Source organism: Panthera leo, chromosome A2 (genome assembly GCF_018350215.1).
Source record: "Panthera leo isolate Ple1 chromosome A2, P.leo_Ple1_pat1.1, whole genome shotgun sequence".
Lineage (NCBI taxonomy): Eukaryota > Metazoa > Chordata > Mammalia > Carnivora > Felidae > Panthera > Panthera leo.
This window is the reverse complement of record NC_056680.1, coordinates 119,326,292-119,340,878: the sequence shown is the minus strand read 5'-3', so window position 1 is coordinate 119,340,878 and position 14,587 is coordinate 119,326,292.

Sequence of the window (14,587 nt, the reverse complement as noted above, 5' to 3'; positions counted from 1 at the left end):
ATCAGAGAATGCCTCCGAGAAGCCCTTCTCACCAACTTCCCCCAAACCCACCGTGTAGTTTCCGCACGTCTACAAGTGTCAGCTTCCTGGCACCCAGCCTGTATGGTGTCTTCCAAAAACAAACGCTTCCTTAATTCGTCGTCGTCCTAATTCCTCACCTTGAATCGCAATGTCATCCGATTGATTAATTTTCACAAAGTGTTAAAGCACAGAGAGATCTGGGGGCAGGAAGAGTTGGCTGGAATTTACAGATGTTTTGAAGTTAGTTACACCGAAGGAATAACATCCTGGGCACATTTGCAAGGTTTTTGGAGTCTGTTCCGTGAACACATTTTCTTTTTCATGAAAAATCTCAAACACACATAAAAATAACAGGACCAGTACGTTAGTAGGAATGATACAAACCTCGTAGATTCATCACTCAGCTTAACAATTATTAATGACTTGCAACATTTCCTTTTTCTTTATTATTCTTTGTTGAATTATTTTGAAGCATATTCCAGAGACGGCATATCGTTTTATCCTTCTTCAAAATGCCCCCCCCTTTTTTTTAACATAACCACCCCTAACAAATTAACAATAATAATTACTTAAAAATGCAATAAAATTTTCACGGAGGTGTTTGGAGGGGGTGGGTAGAGCTTCTCTGTACTCTCTAAGTGTATAACAGAACAGAAATAAACCCCACTGAAGAGGCCTGTGTGTATCCATTTTACCTTCTCAGGAATTTTAGATGGAAGTCTGAAACGGCCCAGACTTCTTTTCCTGGATGAGTGGAGCTTCACTGGAACTTTCTTAAGAATCTAGAATTTTCTCCTCTTAGGGTCTCAGTAAATGCTGGCTTTGGAGAGCTGCATTCTCTCTGGGGCCCATCCCCAGGCCATGCTTACACCGTCCAGGCCCTTTAAAGCTGGCCTCTCTGTTCACCACCTACCGGCAGTCTAAACACCCTTTCATTTTCTTGGCCCTTCCATTTCATAAGCATAGTGACCAGGCAACAATAAAGAGAAGGTATTCGGATTAGTTAAGTGAATTAATATTCAAGTTTAAACTTTCAAAAATCCCGATATCATCTATACGGGATCCACAGGGCTGGGGAGAGAGAGCTAAAGAGACCCCAGGATGTGAACCGCCTGGCAGAGCCTTTCTTGCCTCACCAGAAAGAACTTGACCATGGGCAGGTCATCCCCAGAAGATTCTCTGGCCGCTTCCAAGGGCCAACGCCCTGTCGCCGCTCACACCCTCCCAGATTTGGCAGGACCCAATTCCTCCCCCTCTTTCCCTCCTTCCTCCCACCCACCCCTGAAGCTCATTTCCCTTCCTTCTAGAGCACAGCTTGTTTTCTCTCGTTGCTAAGCAGCCTGGTGCTCTCTGGCAGTGCTTGCTGTCGCCTGTCCACTCCCGCCCTATTCCGATTATTCACATTAACCCTCTGTGACATAGATTAAAAACCTGGGGTTGGGTGACAGTCCGAAGGATCACATCAGGGGGCCAATGACAATCTACGCTTTGCGGTCCCTAGCACTGTATCCTCTCTGGGGTCGAGGAAGTGTGATGGCTGAGGGTCCCAAGTCCACACACAGCTGACTTTGAGTTCGGATCCCAGCACTCAGTAATGGAGTGACGTAGTAACTTCTGGGAAATTACTCACTCTTTCCAACTAAGCCATGGTCTTCTCGTCTGTGAAAGGGAATAACATAATGGTTGCTGCATTTGCCTCCTCTGAAGGTTAAATTACTTAAAGCGTGTCGAGGGCTCAGTATAGTGTCTGTCATGTAGTGAGAACTCACAATATATTAGCTGATACTGATGCAATTTGCACAGCACTGCCACGTCCGGCATCTGCTTTCACAACAGTGTTAGTTACCTCGTGGAGGTAACCATTAATACTTCCATTTGCGGCGTGGAAAACACAGGACAGAGAGGTAAAGCAACTTGCTCAAAGACAAACAGCTAAACTAATATTGGAGTGGGACTAGTTTTGTGTTTTATGTTGTCACTGGGTCCCAGACCTATCTGAGGCTTAAGATCAATCCCACCCGGACCCTTCTTTGAGGAAGGGAATTTATTTGGAAGCAATCAACCCCATAGGCTTTGTTTCCAACTTCGAAACAGTATAGTATTTGAAGTATAATATTTGATCAAAACAGTAAATCCTCCCCAAGATGAAAATATTCGTGCATCCATTTCCATATCTGGTATAATGAGAATGAACAGATGATTTGGGCTTCAAGTCAGACCATGAGGGCTGGAAAGGGAAAATTTGGCCTTGAAGTACCTGGTACTGACTCACACCTGCAATTCATACTACGCATAGAGCTTAGGGAAGCCAAGCTTCATAAAAGAAAAGGAAGAGCACATAACGCTATTCCTGAAAAAGCAGATAATGTTAAGTCTTATCTCTCAGCCCCTAATTCTAATTATGCTACTTCCTCTTGTTAAAGGTGGTGAATCCAGCCAGCTTCCAAGGACTCGGGAGGCTCAGATGTGATGCCTGAAACTCTTTCCCTTAGTTGTGTTTTGCAGCCCGAGGCTGCACTTGACCGCAGCCTGGTCCTGGTCTCTCAGGGGGACCTAGTGAGAGCCCCCAAGCCTTGGCTTTCTCCTCTTCTGGAAGATCAGCTTGAAGACCGCACAACACTAACGTGGCATTTGAGTACCCCTTTTCCAATTTTTGTTACACCCTCGACCATTATTTAGTCGACATTTTCTTTGAGTGCCTTCCTTTTATGATTAAAAACTTTTTTCAATCCTTGTGTGAGCCAGGAGAGGATGGGCTTTGCTGAAATAACGAACCCTGGTATCTCAATGGCTTTCGCACAGCAAAGGTTTATTTTTCATTTGCGTGACATTCAACGTGAGTCCGACGACTGTGCAGGGCCGCTTTCCTTGAAGGGGAGTCTTAGCCAATGGCCCTGACATCCAGGCCCCCTCCATTTTGTAATGCCACCGCCTCAAGACGTGGTGAAGACATTCAGGACATGCTACCCCACCATGTGCCGCTTTGGTATATTGATTTTGAGTTGAAGGCCTTTGAAAAACAGCAAATGCAGGGACAGACAAGGCTTACTCTGAATTCTCTTTATTTGCCTACGTTCCAGAAGGACTCAATTATCTTAACCCTCTTTCCCGAGAGCCAGGAAAGCTCGATTCTAATCACAGGAGAGGAGACTGGATGCGAACACCACACCCAGGCAAACTGGGTCACAAACAATCACGTCTCCCATCTGTTCTTCCAAAGGCCCATTCATCTTTCCTAAAAATCATTGACTCTCCCCTGAGTTGCCCTTCCCCCGCTTCCCCTGTTAAGATGACACATGAACTCTCATTGAGGCGGGGGTATTCATGTTTTTTCTTGCGATGCCCTGTGCACATACTATTTAAAATGAACACATGTGTATGCCTTTACTTCCCTTCATCTGCCTGCTGTCAGTTTACTTTGTAGACTCAGCTATTGAACCAAGGAGGGCGGAGGGAACGTCTTTCCTCCCCGACTGTGGCATCCAGGGTCACGGAGGCAGGAGAGAGAGAGAGAGAGGCAGGAGGCCTGCACACTGGCTTAGGAGTTCTCAGCCCAGAAGGGAGGTCAGTTGTTTCTGCTCGCGTTTTGCTGGTGATGAGCTGTCCCGCGGCCCCGCCTAACTGCAAAGGGGCGTGGAAGTGGGCGTGAGGCACGTAAGGTATTTGCTTAGCCCAACGCCCCGCCAGTGGGACGGAAATGGAAAGCTGGTGTTATCGCTTGCAGTGAATAAGAGATGGTCATAAGTAGAGGTAACGAGAACAACGTGTTACATTCTAGGTGAGTATTTTTGTCTGCTGAACACTCGGATTCTTAGATTGATTTTCTTGCGCAAGAGATGTTGGGGGTGCAGGGGAGAGATACAGGTGTTGAAGGCATATTCACACCACATGGAGAGCCCTCTCTAATTTCCGAAGGAATCAGAAAGATTGCAGGATAACTGAAGCGGGAATAACTTTCTCATTATAGGAGTGCAGGTTTTGCTTAACACCTTGCCGTGCACTGTCTAAAATCATCTCTCTTTCCACCCCAAAACTCCCAGTGGACACCAGGCGTCCACCTGCCATGCTCTGGGACACGCTGCCCTCATTGGACTGGGTCAACATCACTCTCCAAGGCAGGAATAAATATGAGCTGTGTGGTGTGCCTGGTGCGAAGAGCACAGAGATGATGATTACCACCCCCACCCCCACCCCGAAGATCTCAGAGAACGGAGAGACCGAGAAATAAACCAACAGTTCCAATCCAACACACAAAACGCGTTTGGGAACCCCGAGGTGTTATTGCAGTAATCCTTGAATGACGGCTGATTTTCCCAGAAAAATTCTGTCACGTCCTCGTTGTTTTGTGTTCACTGTTTGATTTTGCTTCCTTTTAATTTTTCTTTCGGTGATGTCGCTGGTATTCTATTTAAGGTAAAACCCATGGGTAGAAGGGAAAAAACCCCAGCTAATGTTTTCTAGATACTTTGAGTCCAGTGCCTCTTAAGGCATGAGACGTACTCAGGGGGCCATGTTGATAAGAAACATAAGGCTGTTTCAGGATGTGGGGAAGCCGGATTGCGAGGTGTGGAGAAGGCTCATAACGATGTCAGATCAATACAGCCGTTATCGACTGAACTCACTGAATGGAGGATAGGCGGCAAGCCCTGGGTCCAGCCCAGGGTCCTGGCATGTAGCACCGAGTGCCTTGTGAGCAAGTTTTCTTCTTGGGAAACTCAGAGAATTGGACGAAATGTGCAGTTCCTGAACTCTGAATGTTCATAGATGCAAAGGGAGCTCTCTCATCAAGCCTGCCCACAGGGGACAGATGACCTCGGAGTTCCTGGACTCTACGTTTAGCCTCAGCCATCCCCTCATTTGTTATTCTAGTGCATTTGGGGGAAAACAGTATTAACCTCATCACTGCTGCTTCCATTTACTTCATACTTACTGTGTGCCAGGGGCTTTAGCAGTATTAATTAACTTAATCTTTTAAAAATGAGTACCGTGGGGCGCCTGGGTGGCTCAGTCGGTTAAGCGTCCGACTTCGGCTCAGGTCATGATCTCACAGTCCGTTAGTTCGAGCCCCGCATCGGGCTCTGTGCTGACAGCTGAGCCTGGAGCCTGTTTCGGATTCTGCGTCTCCCTCTCTCTCTGCCCCTCCCCTATTCATGCTCTGTCTCTCTCTGTCTCAAAAATAAATAAACGTTAAAAAAAAAAATTTAAAAAAAAAGGAATAACTGACACACACACACAAAAATGAGTACCGTTATCATGCCCATTTTAGAGATGGGAAAACTGAGGCACAGGGGGGTTCAACGTGTTCTTTGGTATCTGGTATCTAGAAAGATGCAGGCAGGTGTTCAGTCCCAGGCAGTCTGGGTCCAGATCTTGCAGTCACTACCTTGCAGCGTCTCTAGGCAAGGGAGTTACAAGTGCTAATAATAAGATGAGGAGACAATGACAGACGTTGCACATGTACCGGAGTGGAGTCCTTTTAGAGAAGAAACAGCATGGATCACACGGTGTGGGAGAAGGGGAAATGCCTCATATTGTTATGGACCTACCAGGCTTTAGGTACATGAACACCTTTGCTCCTCCCAGCAGCCTCAGGAGGTAGGGCCATTACCACCCCCCAGCCCAGGTCATACAGCTGGTAAGTGGTGGACACGAGGTCCCCCAAAGACCCAAGTGCCTTAGGGCGGAGCTGGTGCCCCAGACCACTGCCTGGACACCAGCAAGGGCAGGGATAGGGAATCCACATCTGTCGGTCGAGGAACCATGGGTCTGAGTGTGGTGAGGGGGCAGCTGGTGACACCTTTGCTGGGGACATGAAGGGCGTCCTGAGTTCAGACGTCTTAGGGCCAATGCCTTGGGGTAAACGGGTCTCCTGTTTGGACAGGATGCTGTGCTGGCAGGCGTAAGAAAGAGAGATGCAGCCGCCTTAACATAGTCCAATCAACCTGACGGGTCTGTTTCCAGCAAAGACACCCTGTGCATAGGGGACGCCTAGCGACAAGAGGAGTGTCTGGTCTTAAGTGCCGCAGGACTAGATTATACCCTTGTTTTGTGGAAAATCATCTATAAGCCACAGTCGCTCTGGACCAGGGTTCCTCTACCTGAATTGTTCCCCCAGTATCCCTAAAATTTCTTCCAAGTCTCAGAACCTAAAAAAAAAAAAAAAAAAGGATTTGCATACAGTACTTTATGTATGGAGTTGCTCAGCACAGCAGAGAGGAGGAGACACAGAATCCTAAGCGGGCTCCAGGCTTCAGTTCATTTTTAAGTGCTTATTTATTCTGAGAGAGAGAGAGAGAGAGACAGAGGGAGAGAGAGCACAGCAGAGAGAGAGAGAAAGAAGAGAGAATCCCAAGCAGGCTGCATACTATCGAGCAGAGCCAGACGTTGGGGGGGGGGGGGGGGGAGGTCTGGGGGTGGGGAGGGTTGAGGGAGGAAGGGGCTGGATGCCAAGACCCTGGGATCATGACCAGAGCCAAATCAAGAGTCCGTGGCTTAACCGACTGAGACACCCACACGCCCCTCATCCAGTTAATTTTTGATATTTCGGGGAGTGTATGGCTATGGTGAACAGAGCTTGGAAAGCACACTCAGCGCACTTTACAATACGATTTTACTTTATTATTTCACCTCCTAACGGGCGGAGTTCATGTCTTGCACCATACTGCCCCCTAGCGGGCACTTTGTTTCGTAGCACACAGAAGAAAGGCACTAATAAAATGGCTTTTTAAGACCGAAGTCAAGCGGGGGACTTGTTGGGAAGGTGGGTGGGGTTCATAGGACAACTGCACCTTCTGGCTTAGCCGAATGGTGACCCTCCGGCTTCGCCACGCCCCCCGAGAGCGGCGCCCCACTCCTCCCCGAACCCCACCCGTCTTCCTGCAACCCCACTCCCGCACATTCTGGCACCCATGACCCCTGGGTCTTTCCTGCCAGCAGACTAGGCCTCTTCTTTGAAGAGGGAATTCAAAGCTGTTTCCATTTGGAATAGAAAGAGCATCCTGTCACTAGAAACATCCGACAAGAAGCGTTTTATGAATGCCCAGAAGAGAGCTGCCACGTGAAAACTAGGAATGATTCAGCGGAAAAAATATGGATGATTTGTTGGTGCTGTTTCCGAGTTGGCCTCAAAAACTTCCCAGGAATGTCTTTCCTCCCAAGTGGAGAGTGTGCTACTTTGCAGGTGCCCGTCTGTTCTTCTCACCCAGCTCCGGACCGTTTAGTTAACGGGATGTGACAGGCCGCCCTGTAAATGCATGTACTTGTCGTCTCAAGAGCTTTGGTAAGCCGAGTGAAATTTCAGGGAACTAGAGACTACTCGAATGGCTTTCAGTCAATAGGTGACATTGTGTGATTAGTAATCCTATAAAGCTTTTAAAAAACAATTTTTTTTTACCGTTTATTATTGAGAGGCAGAGCATGAGCAGGGGAGGGGTAGAGAGAGGGGGGGAGACACAGAATCCAAAGCAGACTCCAGGCTCCGAGCTGTCAGCACAGAGCCCCACACGGGGCTGGACGCGGGGCTGGACGCGCGGCTCGAACTCACCGCAAGATCATGACCTGAGACTAGTCGGAAGCTTAACCAACCGAGCCACCCAGGTGCCCCACTTCACCTTCTTTACTTCTTGTCACTTGACTCGGTTTGACCCCAAGACCCCAAGGTAACAGGAGCCTGAGCCCCAATATCTGGTGATAGATACTACCTGAAAGAAAAGATGATCTCTGTGGAGGTAGATGTGAACTTGACAGTATGAGCAAGAAGGAATTGGTCCATGCGACAAATGGTGAACTCAGGGAGTCAGTATGAGCCAAGAAGGAATTGGTCGATGCGACAAATGGTGAACTCAGTCTGGGCCAACAAGTTTGGCCTGGCAGGCGAATTACCCATCCTCGGATCCACGGATCTCATCTGCACTTACGGCCCCCCCAAGATGACTGGAGGGGGCTACTGTGTGACAAAGAAGACAGAGGCTGCTGGAAACTTCCATGACCGGCAGTTGAATTGTTCAGGAATGTTTCATCCCTGCAATGGAGGAGCTGGATGAGGCAAAATAATACATGACTGGTCCTCAGGGGTTAATAGAATCGGATGATTCATGTTAGCCAAATGTCAAAAAAATGATAGCAGTAAAGTCTAGATGCTGTCTCTAGCCACACGGTGCCTGTGGCAATGTTACCCTTTTGGCTTATTATCGGCTATCTTATCGAAGCCGCTCTAAGTGTGCGAGAACTCTCCTCAGAGAAGAGACGTGTATTGAGAAGGTTGCTTCTTTTATTTATTTACTTATTTATTTTAGTTTATTTATTTATTTTGAGAGAGAGAGAGAGAGAGAGCAAGCAGGGGAAGGGCAGAGAGAGAGGCAGCAGCAAGTGCCATGCTGTCAGCACAGAGCCCGACACGGGGCTGGAACCCACAAACCTTGAGATCGTGACCTGAGCCGAAATCAGACGCCCAACCGATTGAGTCGCTCAGGCGCCCCTTTGGAACCTCTTTTTTCATGTCTGTAAAACAAGGGTAATCAAAGAAGATGAAGTTTATAGTGCACAGGGCCAAGTGCCTGGCGTAGAGCAAACACACAATGAGCCTTCGCCTGATGGAGGAATTTATTTTAGAGTTTGATCTTGAAAGTTATTTGTGTGTCTCTCTGAATTTGCCTCACCCCCACCTCCCTTCACTGTTGACTGCAGGAGACGTTGACTATCAGTGAAAAATCCATTCCCTAGTTAATGTTCTCCGGCTTGCCTTTTATACTGTCTGTCGGATCCAATCCATCACGCATGTAATCATATTATACATTGCCTTCTCTATGAATAAGAAATGAGAGGACGGTATTTTGTTTGCTGCAGTTCCCCTATCATGAGAGACTAGATACAGGACGAAAGTTTTAGCTCCATGGCTGCAGGGAGGGTACAGATAATAAATCATTTCATATTTCCGGGATGGAAGACAGTCTCCTTGGGGATTCTGTGGCTGTGGAAGCTGTGGTCTCTTCACGATCAGCGTTTTGGATGCCAGTCTGCGCTGGCCAATGGGGAATGAATGGAGACCTTAGGGTACAGCCATATTCTCCTGGGTGGGGTGGGGAGCCTTCCAGAGTCAGAGTGTGGAAGTGGCTTAGGTGAAGTCCCTGTGGGCGTTAAACTCTCTGTGGGCATAAGTGTAGGCATCAGTTAGGTGTTAGGACCCCAAAAAACTTCTCAGCGCTGCAGAAGATTTTACAGTCTTTGGATGCTAAGAACAGCTACTTAACTTCTTAACATTCTAGCTTCCTTAGGCGTAAAATGGGGGATAAAAGCTCCATTACCTGTTTCACCGGATCACGTGGAGAACAAATGTAATAATGAAAGTGAAAATGCCTTGTACATTCGGGGAGAGCGATGAAATATTACTATGAAAGTCAATAGCATTAGTTACTATTATGTGCATAATTTCACAGACAACCTACATTTCAGCAATGGCTTCCACACACTTCTTGCATTTGCATCCTGGTGCTGCTTTATTGTATAGATAGGCTATGGAAATGAATTCTAAATGCTAAATACTGGATCCTCTCAAATTGGAGTAATACAGAGAAGGCGATTCATATACATAGTTTTGTTTTCAGCGTGGTTGTCTGGAACAGGTTGCTAAAACATTTCTCAGATCGATGAAATAGCGCCACCGTGTGGCATAAGGACGTAATGCCCCTCACTACTCATTTGTCTTTGAATTTTCATAAATACGGCTTAGGAAATAAATATCGGAAAGACTATTTCCTGTTTAAATAAAAGTAATTTTTATATATCTACCTGTAGGATGCATAGAATTCACGGAAATTTAAGGAAATTCAATGCAACCCCCCTCAGCTGCATTTGTGAACTACTCGGTAGAGAAAGTTATCCACTCGTTCTTGGCACGAACATTCTCGAATGTTTGTGAGTGATAACAAACCTAATATCCGCCACAATTCTGCCTTTGTGATGATGATAACTATGGAAATATACCTTTTCCAGGATATCTCCCTCAATTCAATTAAAAATTATATATAATGTGTATATTTCACAAAAATACTTTTTATTAGGGGGTCTATATGGTAATACATATTTAACAAAAAATATAAGAATGAAAAAGTTGTGATGTGTTTACAATTAAGACGCATTCACCTATGCTTGAATTACGCAACTTAAGGCTGAAGCACTTTTGAAAATGACGTGATAGCCCTGGATTGGACTGATAGTAAATGGAAAAACCTGAGTAAGGTTGTATTTGTCAGGGAGAATACCACAGAGAGGATTGGCTAATATTTTCAGTGGCGTATGAATGACAATAACAAGAACTCACTAAATATTTAGCAAGGCATTGTTAAATTTGGTAAGTATGGAGGAGTTCAATCATGACCCTTTAGAAAATTTTAATGGAATTTAAAAAGAAACAAAACTAGCCAATGTAAGCAGAAACATCTTCAAGCTAGAAGCGGAGCATTTGCCTGAAGTTCTGGGTATTCGGTAGTTAATGCTCTGGGTGGCTGATGCCCTCTGGTGGCCATTAAGGGAATTTACAAATTTAACCCTGAAAAACATTTTTTTTAAAAATTCAAGAATGTACTTTTATTTTGCTGTTTCCCAGGCCCCAATACCATTTTGAGCTTGTTCATAGGCTTTCCTATTAATCTCTGACCAGCTGCTTTGTCAAACATGGAGGTTATTCCTATCCCTGTGACAAATTCTTACCTCTTAACAATGTGGCAAAAATACATTTCTGCTCTATCCTGCCCAAATTCTTTTTTTTTTTCCTAGTGGCTATCTCTATTATCTTCTTTTTTTAATTTTAATTTTAATTTTTTAAAATTTACATCCAAATTAGTTAGCATACAGTGCAACAATGATTTCAGGAGTAGATTCCTTAATGCCCCTTACCCATTTAGCCCATCCCCCCCCACAACCCCTCCAGGAACCCTCTGTTTGTTCTCCATATTTAAGAGTCTCTTATGTTTTGTCCCCCTCCCTGTTTTTATATTATTTTTGTTGTCCTTCCCTTATGTTCATCTGGTTTGTCTCTTAAAGTCCTCATATGAGTCATATGATTTTTGTCTTTCTCTGACTGACTCTTTTCACTTAGCATAATACCCTCCAGTTCCATCCACGTAGTTGCAAATGGCAAGATTTCATTCTTTTTGATTGCTGAGAAATACTCCATCGTATATATATATATACCACATCTTCTTTATCCATTCATCCATCGATGGACATTTGGGCTCTTTCCATACTTTGGCTATTGATGATAGTGCTGCTATAAACATGGGGGCGCATGTGTCCCTTCAAAACAGCACACCTGTATCCCGTGGATAAATGCCTAGTAGTGCAATTGCTGGGTCGTAGGGTAGTTCTATTTTTAGTTTTTTGAGGAACTCCAAACTGTTTTCCAGAGTGGGTACACCAGTTTGCATCCCCACCCAACAATGCAAAAGAGATTCTCTTTCTCCGCATCCTCGCCAACATCTGTTGTTGCCTGAGTTGTTCATGTTAGCCATTCTGACAGGTATGAGGTGGTATCTTATTGTGGTTTTGATTTGTATTTCCCTGATGATGAGTGACGTGGAGCATTTTTTCACGTGTCAGTTGGCCGTCTGGATGTCTTCTTTGGAGAAGTGTCTATTCATGTCTTTTGCCCATTTCTTCACTGGATTATTTGTTTTTTGGGTGTTGAGTTTAATACATTCTTTGTAGATTTTGGATACTAACCCTTTATCTGATATGTCATTTGCAAATATCTTCTCCCATTCTGTCACTTGCCTTTTAGTTTTGCTGATTGTTTCCTTCACTGTGCAGAAGCTTTTTATTTTGATGAGGTCCCCGTAGTTCATTTTTGCTTTTGTTTTCCTTGCCTCCAGAGACGTGTTGAGTAAGAAGTTGCTGCGGCCAAGGTCAAAGAGGTTTTTGCCTGCTTTCTCCTCAAGGATTTTGATGGCTTCCTGTCTTACATTGAGAACTTTCATCCGTTTTGAGTTTATTTTTGTGTATGGTGTAAGAAAGTGGTCCAGGTTCATTCTTCTGCATGTCGCTGTCCGGTTTTCCCAGCACCACTTGCTGAAAAGACTGTCTTTATTCCATTGGATATTCTTTCCTGCTTTGCCAAAGATGAGTTGGCCATACGTTTGTGGGTCCATTTCTGGGTTCTCTATTCTGTTCCATTGATCTGAGTGTCTGTTCTTGTGCCAGGACCATACTGTCTTGATGATTACAGCTTTGTAGTATAGCTTGAAGTCTGGGATTGTGATGCCTCCTGCTTTGGTTTTCTTTTTCAAGATTATTCGGGTCTTTTCTGGTTCCATACAAATTTTAGGATTATTTGTCCTAGCTCTGTGAAGAATGCTGGTGTTACTTTGATAGGGATTGCATTGAATATGTAGATTGCTTTGGGTAGTATCGACATTTTAACAATATTTGTTCTTCTTATCCAGGAGTATGGAATCTTTTTCCATTTTTTGTGTCTTCTTCAATTTCTTTCATAAGCTTTCGATGGTTTCCAGTGTGTAGATTTTTCACCTCTTTGGTTAGGTTTATTCCTAGGTATTTTATGGGTTTTTGTGCAACTGTGAATGGGATCGATTCCTTGATTTCTCTGTTGCTTCATTGTTGGTGTATAGGAATGCAACTGATTTCTGTGCATTGATTTTATATCCTGCAAGTTTGCTGAATTCATGAATCAATTCTAGCAGTTTTTTGGTGGAATCTTTTGGGTTTTCCATATAGAGTATCATGTCATCCGCAAAGAGTGAAAGTTTGACCTCCTCCTGGCTGATTTGGATGCCTTTTATTTCTTTGTGTTGTCTGATTGCAGAGGCTAAGACTTCCAATGCTATGTTGAATAACAGTGGCGAGAGTGGACATCCTTGTCTTGTTCCTGACCTTAGGGGGAAAGCTCTCAGTTTTGCCCTATTGAGGATGATATTAGCGTTGGGTCATTCATATATGGCTTTTATGATCTTGAGGTATGTTCCTTCTATCCCTATTTTCTTGAGGGTTTTTATCAAGAAAGGATGCTGTATTTTGTCAAATGCTTTCTCTGCATCTATTGAGAGGATCATATGGTTCTTGTCCTTTCTTTTACTGATGTGATGAATCACATTAATTGTTTTGCAGATATTGAATCAGCCCTGCATCCCAGGTATAATCCCACTTGGTCGTGTCTCTTGTAAAGAGCATATAGATGGATCTTGTTTTCTTATCCATTCTGTTACCCTATGTCTTTTGATTGGAGCATTGAGTCCACTGACGTTTAGAGTGAGTACTGAAAGATACGAATTTATTGCCATTATGATGCTTGTAGAGTTGGGGTTTCTGGTGGTGTTCTCTGGTCCTTTCTAATCTTTGTTGCTTTTGGTATATATATATTTTTTTCATCTTTTCTCCCCTCAGAGAGTCCCCCTTAAAATTTCTTGCAGGGTTGGTTTAGTGGTCACAAACTCCTTTAATTTTTCTTTGTCTGGAAAACTTTTTATCTCTCCTTCTATTTTGAATGACAGCCTTGCTGGATAAAGAATTCTTGGCTGCATATTTTTCTGATTCAGCACACTGAATATATCCTGCCACTCCTTTCTGGCCTGCCAAGTTTCTGTGGATAGGTCTGCTGCAAACCTGATCTGTCTTCCCTTGTAGGTGAAGGACTTTTTTCCCCTTGCTGCTTTCATGATTCTCTCCTTGCCTGAGTATTTTGTGAATTTGACTATGCTATGCCTTGTTGATGGTCGGTTTTTGTTGAATCTAATGGCGGTCCTCTGTGCTTTCTGGATTTTGATGTCTGTGTCTTTCCCCAGGTTAGGAAAGTTTTCTGCTATGATTTGCTCACATAACCCTTCTACCCCTATTGCTCTCTATTCCTCCTCTGGGACCCCTATGATTCTGATGTTGTTCCTTTTTAATGAGTCACTGATTTCTCTAATTCTTAAATTGTGCTCTTTTGCCTTAATCTCCCTCCTTTTTTCCGCTTTGTTATGCTCTATGTCCTCTATATCGCTGATTCTCTGTTCTGTCTCACCCATCTTTGCCGCCACTGCATCCATCCGTGATTGCAGCTCAGTTATAGCATTTTAAATTTCATTCTGGCTATTTTTTACTTCTTTTATCTCTGCAGAAAGGGATTCTAATCTGTTTTCAACTCCAGCTAGTATTTTTATTATTGTGATTCTAAATTCTGGTTCAGACATCTTGCTTGTATCTGTGTTGGTTAAATCCCTGGCTGTCGTTTCTCTCTGCTCTTTCTTTTGGGGTTAATTCCTTCGTTTTGTCATTTTGAAGGGAGAAGAGGAATTAATAAAGAAGAAAAATTGAAATAAAAAATTAAAATTAAAAAAATGTTAAAATTAAAAATTAAACACACACACACACACAAATCAAATAGATGATGCTAGATCCTAGGTGTGTTTTGGTCTGGGTGTTGAAAGTGGCTTGACAGATTAGAGAAAAAAAAGGGGTGGGAGAAAAAAAAAGGAAATCATTTGAGAATTTGAAAAATGAATATGCTGAAGTAGACTAAAATGAGATGATGGGGGTAAAAAGAAAGAAGAAAAGAAACAAAAAAGAGAAAAAA